Source organism: Cupressus sempervirens, chromosome 4 (genome assembly GCF_028749045.1).
Source record: "Cupressus sempervirens isolate cs-2001-9-10 chromosome 4, ASM2874904v1, whole genome shotgun sequence".
Taxonomy (NCBI): domain Eukaryota; kingdom Viridiplantae; phylum Streptophyta; class Pinopsida; order Cupressales; family Cupressaceae; genus Cupressus; species Cupressus sempervirens.
In genome coordinates, this window is record NC_143121.1 from 403,984,251 (window position 1) to 403,996,283 (window position 12,033).

The 12,033-nt window shown below is 37.6% G+C and overlaps 1 protein-coding gene across 1 annotated transcript in view; it reads left to right on the forward strand.

Moving 5' to 3' along the window:
- Nucleotides 1-12,033, forward strand: part of LOC149561758 (uncharacterized) — a 207,479-nt gene that overhangs the window by 82,003 nt on the left and 113,443 nt on the right. The window lies entirely within an intron of this gene.

Below are 12,033 nucleotides of genomic sequence, written 5' to 3' on the forward strand. Positions count from 1 at the left end.
ACTCCCGTTGCCCAAAAATGAAGCATGGTGATATGGTGTATGGCAGGTGCTGTCTCTCTTCTGCCCATGGCCCGAGACCCATGTATGGTCTTCATGACACCACTGGGATCTCATCTATCTGGACTCGCCAGTAGTCCACATCCTCGGTATGGTGATATGTTAGTGGCTCCCCTCAGCTATATGCTATTGGCTCCTATGCTTGCCTATCTCTTCGTCCAATCGGCCTGAATGCCATGATATGCTCCCACGCCCACATCTATAACAATGTCGGAAACCCCATGCTCCTCCCCTGCTGTCTTGCCCCCTGATAGACTATTTGGTGTAGATCTCGGTACAACTTTGCCAACATCAAAGACCCTAAGGCCGTAGGGACTCCAACATCCACTATCCACATGATGGTCGATATCAAAGCCAAGGTGACTCTTGTCCTACCTGTATTTGGGGTAATGTACCTCGATACTAGCCCGCATACATAGAAGTATATCCGCCTCTTCGCAGCTGCCCGGTCCAAGTGCTCATCTAATGGGAAGTGTCCACTCTGGATTCGGTATGCTACTCTTGGTCCCACCAGTCGCTGCACCGCTGCCTCTCTTGTCATCTCTCTCGTTGCCATCACTGGCATCCCTTGTATTGGTAATCTGAAAATCCTATAGACATCCTCCTGTCGACAAGTGAAATGTGCCTATCTCACTATGCCATCGCTTGCACAAGCCAGTCACCATTGCCATGTAAGTCCGTGTATGGAGCAATCTCGCCAGATACCCCAGGCCAATGCCATCAATCCTCACCCAGTCAGCCGGTGTAAGTTGTTCTTTGGCGCATAGTACGGCCGCTCGTCGCTCGCATGACACTAGAGCATCTAGAGACCACTGCACACAAACCGTCAGCATGTCAGTCTTCCTTTTCATGTTTACATCACCTAACTTCTAACCCCCCCACCTCCCATCCCTCTACTGTAATCCCTCTTTTGTTTACGCACCTTTCTCCTTTTCCCTTTTTTCCCACATTCTCGCCATCGTGTTCTCGCAACACTCGCAACTCGCAATCCCACCGAAACAAGTTATCATGGGATCACTCTTTGAAAATTTGACCCCCCAAACCCTAGCCCTCGTTTTCGCAGGCCCATTCCCGTGCGAGCTGAAACCAGGCGATCCCGCCGACCTTGCTTATCGCGGGATTGCTCTTAGCCTTTACCCTAGCGGTCAACCCCTATCCCGTTCCCGCATTGATCCTACTCGGTGTAGTGAAATAGCGTTTTTGCCACCTAGAGCGCATTTTCGTAGGTGGGATCACTTTCTTGCTACTAGATTCGCAATCCTGCAAAATCTTCTTGGACAAATTCGCGATTTTGCGAAAAGTGTTTCTACACCCTTTTTCACCCATCCCCTTTAGCCGTTTTTTGCGGGATTGCTATCTCGTTGATCTCGTCGAACTTGTGTCCGCAGGATTGTGTTTCCTATGACGTGGGAATGCTAAACATACGACAAAATAAAATGTTAAAGATTGGTTTTTTGACCCTACCGAACGATCTGGTGTTCGTTGCACTTGTTCCCACCACACCACATCTGCTCGATGCTCTGGTCGTCCAAGCACAACCATTTGTATCGTCCAAATTAGAGCTTTAAGAAGCAATATCTCACCATCCGTATGAGAGCAAATAACCATTTCTAGCCCCCCTCAAGCCACTTATAGGCCCCCTGCGGTGCCCTATCTTGCTCTATGACTCCTCCCGCGACCTCCTTTTCCTCCGACATTATTTCTTTTTGCCCTTTAATTCTCTTATTCACGCTCTTTTAATCCTTCTCTGTCCTCCTGCTCCCCTTGGCGTACTGCAACTTTTCAAGAAGTCACCAAGCCTTGTTTTTTTTCCCCGCTACTTTCTTGAGGGGGCATCACACAGTCCATTCTCTCCTCTTCTACTCAAAACAGGAGCAACCATGTTGCTTTAAAAAGTCTTCTTCACGTCGTTTATATTCAAACTTTTTTGAAATAATGTTATTCCAACACTATGTCAAAGAAGGGCAAAATGTAGACACCTAAATCTGATTACATCACTAGGTAATTGTATTTAGTCATCTCCTAGGACATTACTGATTAAATATTTATTATTTAATTAATTAATCGCCATCTCGTAGTTAATTAATTAATTAAATTAGCTATAGTCCAATTGATAAAATCAAATGATAACCCAAAATCAATTTATCAATTAAATCCCTATTCCTCTATTAAATTAAATAAATCTCCAAATCTATTTAATTTAATCCCACATTCCTTATTTATTAAATAAATTATCCAAACCCCTAAAACATCCCTAAATTTTATCTTTACCCCTAATCCAACCCATTCACCCATACTAACCTCACTTAGTCTTCTAACTAACCCATCCCATCAAAGCTAAGCCACTCGTCCCCTAACTCCCTTTCTAAACTAAGTCTAATCCCCCTCCTAAACATGTGCACAACTTTAAGCAAGGGTTAAGATTTGCTAACCCAAGCCAAAGTCAAGAAGTCTCCCTTGTCCTTTTCCATCCCTATCCGAGAGCATTAATGGCTCTTTCATGTCATTAATTCCTCTTACATCCTTCTTACACACTCACCCTCCCTCATTACTCCTTTTTACCCTCTCTTGTGACCACCCAATCCTCTTGTGACACTTGTCACAAGGCTAGAGCCTTGAACAAGCACAATCCATGTGCTTCCCTTCCAAAAAATCTTAGCCCTCCCTCATCATTCTTCCACCCTTGTATTCTGACCCTCCATTTCACTACCCCTTAGCCTATAAATAAAGCCCTTCCCTCTCACAATCCATCATCAACTTTTATGCAAACTTATAATGCCCCATTGACCACTACATCACAACCATTTTACACTATCACCATGCTGAAATACATCCACACCTCCATTGTTGAAACCTTCACCCATCTACACTCTTAGTAAAAAACCCCACCCATTGGAAGCTTGAGCACACTGTGAGCATACATCCCCTATCCATTGGGGACATATCTACTCATCATAGGTTACACCCAAGGAGCTTACCATTCTTGGTTTGCCTTCCTTTTGGTGATAATCCTGTCCTATCATAAGTGTTAATTGCTTTAGTTTTGTATATGCTTTTGTTAGTATTAGTATTCAATACTACACTACTAAATTAGGTGATACAATGAGAGGGCTGTATAATGAGGAACCTAATCAAGGATCGGTGTTGAAGAAAAGCTTGTTCAAGACCAAATGTAAAGTTCTACGAAAATGTTGCAAAGTCATTATTAATAGTGGGAGTTCAGATGACTTAGCATTCGAGGAAGTGGTTACTAGGTTGTAATCACCAAGGATGAAGCACCTATAGTCTTATTAGATTGTATGGACAAGGGATTCATAAGGTACAAGTAAATAATGTGTAGTGAAATTTAAGATTGGATATTATCATGATGAAATTCTTTGTGATATTATGCTGATGGATTGTTGTCATATCTTGTTGGGTAGACCTTGGCAGTATGATTGAATAATTATACCATAGTAGCAAATGCGATGAAGCAAATATTGTTAACTTTGGTAGGAGATCCAAAGACTGAAAATTGCACCACAGTAAGGATTTGCTTGGTTGAAGGAAGGAAATTATTGAATGGTACGATGAAATAGAGTATGTGTTATGCTTTGCTTTCAAAGAAACCTGATTAAAAAAAAACCAGATGAACAGCCTAAGGAGATCATGGAACTACTGATAAAATTTGAAGGCATCATTTCAAATAGTGTAGCGAATGAGTTACCCCTTTTTAGAAGTATCAATTTTTGTATGGATCTAGTTCGGGGAGCAAGCTTACCAAACAAAACACCTTATTGGAAGACACGTGCAAAGAATGAGGAATTGAATAAAGAAGTTCAAGAATTGTTGAGGAAGGGCTTGATTAGAGAAAGGTTGAGTCCTTGAGCAGTACTTGCGGTATTAGCACCTAAGAAGAATGGAGAATGTGTACTGATTCTAAAGCTATCAATAAGATCGGAGTAAGGGATATATTTTCTTTGTCTAGGTTGGTTGACATAATGGATTGTTTGAGTGGAGCAAAGTATTTTACCAAGATTGATTTGAAGAGTAGTTATCATCATATCAGAATTAGAGAAGGAGATGAATGAAAGACCTTAGTTAAGACTAATGAGGGCCTGTGTGAATGGTTGGTTATGCATTTTGGTTTAAATAATGCATCTAGTACTTTCATGGGATTGATGAATGAGGTATTGAAGAAATTCTTGGGTAAATTTGTGATTGTGTATTTGGATGATATTCTGATTTTCAATTAGAGTAAGGAAGAACATTTGTTGCACCTAAGGCAAGCGTTGTAGACTTTGAATAAAGAAAAGTTGTTGATCAATATCAAGAAATGTTATTTCATGAAGAGATAGTGTATTTGGGGTTTGAGATTTCAATTGAAGGTTTTAAAATGGATCGTGAAAGGTTAAAGCAATTTTGGAATGTTTACACTAGAGATTGTTGGGGAAGTTGGATCATTACGTGGATTGGCTAGTTTTTATCGGAAGCTTATCAAGAATTTCAATTTAGTTTGTAATCATATGATATAAAGTATGAGAGGTGATCGAAAGGGTTTCAGATAGACATATGGAGCTGACTGGAGTTTTGAATGAATAAAACATAAAGTTTTTGAACAACTTGTATTGGCCTTATCGGCTTTCAGCAAGGTATTTCAAGTAGATTGTGATGTAAGTGTGAATGCAATTGGAGTTGTGTTAGGAAGGTAGGCCTATTGCTGTTTACAGTGTTAAAGTTGAATGATGCGAAGAGGAAATATTTGGCTTATGATCAATAGTTCTATCACATAGTTCAAGCTTTGAAGAAGTGAAGACATTGCTTGTTGCCTAAGGAATTTGTGTCGTATACTGATCATAAAGCATTGTAGTATTTGAATAGTCAAAGAAAAATAAATCAAAGGTACATGAAATGGGTTGAGCTCTTGTAGAGTTATGCTTTTGTGTTGAAGCGTAGAAGTGAATAGTCAAATAGAGTAGCAGATCCATTAAGTAGAAGGAAGAAACTTGCTAACAGAAATGAGGATAGAAATTCTTGGGTTTGATGAATTGAAGAACTTATAGAGACATATCTTGATTTTATAGAAGCATAGGAAGCTTGTAAGGAACTGGCACTAGTTGACTGAAGCAAGTGGTTGGATTTATTTTCTTTAGGGTGATATGTTGTTTAGAAAAGTTTAGTTATGCATACCTAGAGGATCAATGCGGGATAATTTGATTAAGGAGAAACATAGTGGAGAACTTTTCGAACACTTTGGTATTGACAAGATGGTAAGTCTGGTGAGTGAGAGGTATTATTGGCCACAAGTTTATATGGATGTTAGGAAATTTGTTTGAAGTTGCTGAATTTGTCAAGTTGCTAGGGGTACTAGTCAGAACGTGGGTTTGTATACACCTTTCCTATACCTAGTAGATCTTGGGTGGATATTAGCATGGATTTGTTTTAGGATTACTGAAGACACAAAGAGGTTATGATTCTATATTTCTGGTGGTGGATAGATTCTCTAAAATGTCACAGTAGATGCAGTCAATGTAGTTGACTTATTCTTTAGGGAGATTGTAAGGTTGCATGGGTTATCGAGGAGTATAGTTTCAGACAAAGATAGCAAGTTTGTAGGTTATTCCTGGAGAACATTTTGGAGGGGTTTTAATACTGATTTGAAGTTTAGTTCTACTTTTCATCCACAAAGCGATGGACAAACGAAGGTGGTGAACACTAGTTTACAAAATTTGTTGAGGTGTTTGATTGGAGATAAGCTTGGTAATTGGGTTTTGGTTTTAGCACAAGCAAAGTTTGCATATAATTGTTTGATAAATAGGAGTACAAGAAAGACACAATTTGAAGTATTTACTAATTTAATGGTATGAGTCTTAAGCAATTTTCAGAGGTAAGAGATTTTAAGCAAGAGAATAAAAGGAGTGTTGAAGCAGAGGAATTTGTGAATTACATGAGGAGATTAAACATCATTTTGAAAGTATGAATCAAATGTATAAGGAGAAAGCAAATAAGACTAGGAGACATAAGGAATTCTTAGTAGGAGATGAGGTTATGGTTTGTTTGAAGAAAGGTAGATTTCTAGTTGGGACTTATAAAAAATTGAAGATGAGGAAGTTTAGACCTTTTAAGATAAAGAAATTTGATTCCAGGAATGCTTATGAAGTAGAGTATGGACCCAAGGATATGGATATATCACCTACATTCAACATTGCAGACTTGCACAAGTATAATGAAGCTGAAGGAAGTTCAAATGATGATTCAGATGTGAAGCAACAATATTGTTAAAAGCTTGGTTCTCTTTGTATACTTGTTTCCATTGTGTTTACTCTTGCTGTAGAATTAGACCGACCACTTTGAGGTTTCCAATCAAGTGACTATTTCAAGAGGAAAGACGTCTCATGTGTAACACTAGAGGAGGCACTAGACACACTCAGAGATGTGGATTTCAAAGGAATTGTGTCTCATTGTGCATGGGAGGTGGGAACACCTATGTGGTACAAATTAGGTTCTCCAGTTAGGAGATACACTAATGTAGTCAGTTTAGTACCTCTTGGATAAGCAAGAAAATGAAGATATCCACAAATGTAGTTAGTTTTTTGTTTCTTGAGTGAGCCAGGACGATTGGTGAAGATGCTTCATTTAAGTCTTTTAGAAGGGTTGGGTTCAAAGCCCTTGCAATGTTCCGCTCTTGTTCAAATTGTAGTAATAAGGAAGGGGTGGTGGGGTGAGGGGGCTGTTGGCGTATTACAATAGTGAAAATTCTTTTAGTGAGTTTAGCTCTTGCTTTATAATTATCAAGTGGTTATTACTAAATTGTTCGGATGGTTGTATGTTGCCCATTTAAAGGTATTTTTGTTCAATGAATGTCATCTGATTTGAATTGAATTGAATTAATCAAGCTTTTTAATTTTATCTTTACACCAACAGTATGTTGTTATCACGAGGGGCCTTATGTTATATACCTCAAGTTGACTTCAAGTGATGCTAGATATGAGGGTTGTTAGATGATATAATGATGAGAGTACCTTTTGTTTTTGGTTTTCTTGAATAGGTAGAATCTAAAGAGATGAGGGTTTAAATTTCTATTCTACTCCTAAGTGCAATGTTATGAGTAGATGCTTTGATGGACATTCCAAAATTTTCCAAGATCAACTACAACTCTACAAGAATTGGTGCAATTTTTAGTGGGTTATGCAAAGGATTTTCATAACACAATGGGCACCATCAAAATGAACAATGCACATATAGTATAGAAGTTAAGCATCCATAAGAGGGAAGGCTCAGACTAACTTTACACAACTTACAATTGACAAATTATCAATAGTATGAGCCATAGAATTCATTAGGCATCATTACATTCTCCATTGAAATCAAAACACTTAATCTAACAAATCTAATCTAGGCGAGGGAACAAAGAGAACATGCAAGTACTAAGACACGTCAAGAGATAAAATTTCAATGATAACTTTATTATCTAAGTAGCTCATAGCAAAGATCTCCAAATTCTGTCCTTTACATTTGAGAGATGAGGCCTTTATATAGGTCTTGCAATGAATGACCCAAATTGAAATAAATTCAAAGACCCAAATTGTGCCACCTTAGCCCTAATTAGGGTTAGAGCAAGAAGAGAGAATTTGCATTTAATTCATGGGCTGACATAGACCAATTAGAAAGAAAACCACCTTCTTAATTGGAAATAAATGCTCACTATGTCCATTTAGTAGTAGAGGGGTGACATGAATGCCTATTATGCATTAAATGCACCTTTTCCAAGAATATCCTATGTTTGATTTTGCTCCTTAAATGCTCAAAATCTAATCAACACGGTCTCCAACTCATCTATGTTGATACTTTGCGCCAATTCGAGCTTGAACTCCAGATTTGTCATCTCTCGCTTAGATTTGCTCAAATTGCTCTCCCAATCTAATTATGAGTCCTACCTGTGGATGACATTTGAGAAAATGAAAATGTTCTCACAGTTATCCTTTGTGAATTAAATCAACCAAAAGGACTCCAATTTGCTTCTTAAGTTGTCCACTAACCTATGTTACCCGAGGACGCGTTTTTGACAAAAATTGACTCTATCCCCACGTCCCCCCGTCCCAGAAACTTGGAAACTTCTGGAAACCTTTCCTTTGGGTGTCCCATAAAATTAATGTTTCAGTTTTGATAATTTGTTTGGTTTCCACTCTCATGTGAACTGTAAAGTTAAATAATTTAACACAAACATTATATGTTAAGGTTCTATAATTTATATAAGCATGCATTATCCATGTTTTTATATGAATATTTAAAATTTCCCTGTATATTTTAAATTTTCCCTACTTTTTATATAGTTGTTCCCACTACCGTCCCTTGCCGTCCCCTACTCTGAGAATAAAAAATCCGTCTTGGAAACCCGTTTCCTCGTCCCCACGTCCCCCAGTCCTGGAAACCTGGGGTAACATAGCCACTAACTATCATTCTCTGCCATTCTTAACGATAACAATATTGTAAGTGTGTCAGAAATTCCCTGCTGAATATTTTTGACAACCTTCTTCAATTGAGTGGATTCCACATTGAAATGATCAAACATTTCCTTTGCCATGATTACTGCGCTATAGCAAGCAAAATAATACAATTCTTTTCTGACCACTCCACTGTCGGGCAACATCTGCCAAAGGGTCTTCATTAAAGCTTGTAGGTGTGAGATTACTTCTTCCTAATAAACATGTTCATCATCCCATGACTGTCTATGATATGTATCCTAGAAAGGATGGTCAATGCTCTTTCGTATAGCACCAAGTCATCAACAAATTTGTATGCCTCTCTTTGAATGCCTTCTATCTAAGCTTCTATATTTTGAGAAATCTGCTTGATATTTTCAATACCTTTTACTGACTCAGCTAGAAGAACTGTAGGAAAAACAAAGGCTTGGCTTTCTTCCCTCACTAGATGGGATAAGCCGTTCAAATATTCATAGTGAGCCTTGTTCTCTCTTTTCAGTTTCTGGTATTTCCCTTTTTACTTCCCCATCTTTTCCTTCATCACTTGCGAAGAATCCTCAAATTCTTTAATAAGCTGTACTTGAGAGGCATCTCCCACATCCAACTTATTATAGTCATCTGTAGTAATTCGATCTTTTGCTTTGTCGACTATGGTTACTGCAAACTATAAGCTCCTAGATCCAGATTCTCCTCTGGTGAACTGTGCAAACCTCTTGGCCTGGCCTTGCTCTTCTGTTCTATTGGCCCAGTTAAGAATTTCTTGCAACTTGAATGTCAGCTCAATTTCTTTGTCTTGACTTCTTTGTAGCATTTTCCTTAACCAATCTGGAACAACACGATGAGAATAATGGACTGATAATTGCCCTTGTCCTTGTATGGTCTTTCATTAATCTCATCCTCAATGACAAAACTTTTTTGTTGTTGCCTTAGGAAATTATATATCCATCATTTCTTTGTCTAAAATGGCCCTAAGGCTTTCCTCAACGACAACATCTTGTACTTTGTCTCTTCCTTGGGCAAACTCATGATAAGTATTGATGCTTTTTCTGTCCTGCACCGACCTATTCATTTGATCTTCCTGTTCTATCCTTCTGCTTGTTTTTACCTCTCCTCTGTTGAAAACTTGAAAGGGTCAATCTCTTGCAAACTTGGAATCTGATTGGGTGATAGAGTAGTCTTTGACCTTTTCCTCTTTGTTGGGGTTCTTCAGTGTGAAGGCTAGGCTTACATCTTAGTTGTACTTCCAAAGAAACACTCTTTCCCTTATCTCATTGAGCACTCTCTAGTGAAATTTCTTCCTTTTCAACTCTCAATCCTGAGGGCTGCCTTGTTCTATCCTCCTGTAATGGCTGATGAACCATCAATTTATAAGTTAAGCTATCTTTAGGTACCCTTAGTCTGCTGATTTAGATGCTCACCCTACCATTTTGTGAATTTCGACACTCCTTTCCTGGACCAATCATAAGGCTAGACAAACTTTTCCCTTTCTGCGTCATATTCAGACTGGATCATGTTCATATCCTCTTCCACTTGTCAGGTACCTGAATGATCTTGTACACTTTTATCATATTGAGTCCCAATCTGGAATATATTCTCTTTTTGATTTCATTCTCATCTGCAAGATTGGCCCATAAATCTGGGAGGTGCACTTTGTGTTGATATTTCCAACCTGCTACCACACTAATTTTGTTATAGGGATCATAATGCAATCTTGCCTAGAAGAGTGCAATACAATAGAAATGCAACTCTGCTGATTTTTTGGTTGCCTATAAAAAAGGACACATCTCAACTTCATCTCCTATATTGATTGAGAATTCAAGTCCTAAACTCATCTTCCTTTATCGAATCTCAACATCCACATTAAGTAAATAACTAAATAGTTAGTTATTCAAACAATTTGATCTTCAAGAAATTTAGTATGAAAACAAGATTAATTAGTATTTGACTGACCAGGGTTTATGAATATTTGCCAAATGACTAATCTCACTCATTGGGGACCTTGAATTTGGCAAATTTTTTGGCACTTTTTGGGTGGCAACATCGCCTGCAATTTATGAAAACTAGGTCACATGCTCAGACCAATCGCCAATAATGATACATAATCATGTTTATTTTGACGATGAATTCGCCAATAGAATCTAATTTTTCCACATGGTAAATTAAATTTTTTCGCCCACAATTTCCAAGGCATGTCTCAATTGATAGTCACATTCGCCAACCTACGGTAAAACTTTAAGTCGGGTTATAGGTAAAGTACATATATTTGACAAGTGTCTCTATTCCGGAGACTTTCTTAGGAAATTTTTATCCTTCTAATCTTTGGCCTGAAATAGATTATATTGTGGACAATTGTCATTATTTCGGAAACTTTCTCTGAAACTTGTTGTACTTTAACTTTTTGGCCTGAATGGGATTTAGACCGTTGATTTAGGATCATCTAATGGTCATTAAATAGGGTTATCGTATCTTGGATGATACAAATCTATGGTTTCTATATATTTTTACTTTTGGTCACGATTTTCTGAAATAATAAAAGTTTCACCACGGTTTTACAAAATTATCATACGACGGGAAAAAAATCACCAATAAAATTAAAATTTTTCCAATTTTGGAAAAAAAATTTGCCAATTGAAATTAAATTTTTGCTCCTAAAATAATGTTGGATTCGCCACGATTTTATACATTTTTTCAAAGGGGGGTTTCTTAAAGTTATCCCTATGACTGACTAATGCTTAATTTGTGTCAATGACATCTTTAGATTATCCCCACAATCTTCATGTCCAAATGGTGAGTCTAGAAATACAAATTGAAATGTCAGACAGACACATACAAAGTATTATCTAGAATTTAATACCAGATAAAAAAAACACTAACCTAAAGTATGCAAACTGTGGAACTACAAACTCTTAATGATTACAACAAAAATGCAAAGCTGTTTTAATGAAATGGTCATCACCATAACGACCAAATACATGATTTCTAACTTTATAAGGTCCAATTTAAATTTTTCTTCTTTTCAATATATAAGGAACTTTCATTCTGTGAATTGAAAATCAACAAAATCTTCTAGAATATGGTAGACCTCAAAGACAAGTGAATAAGTCTTATCTCTAATGGATTTGTAAAAGTGGTGCACTTTGCTGCCATGCTAAGGTTATGAATTCTTTTGGATTGTGAATCCTTTTTCTTCCTTTACTGCAATTGATTGCTTTTTTAGAAAGGAATATATTGGTGTAGCTTGGGATGTTGAACTTGAAACAACAGTGTTCTTAGTACCCTTATCTTTCCCTTAAACAACATATGCCTTCTGGTTGTTAGTCTTCAACTAAAACTCAGGCAAGATGTTCTGTTGATAACTGCAGCATCATTGAACATCAACTTTTGATTTAATTTGTATTGAAGAATAATATGTTTGTGCTCATTACATTTATATTCCATTATGTTCATGTTTTCTATCCATTTCCTGCCATCTTTCTGGTTCTTTGTAAGTATCTGAAGCAGAACGCATTTCATC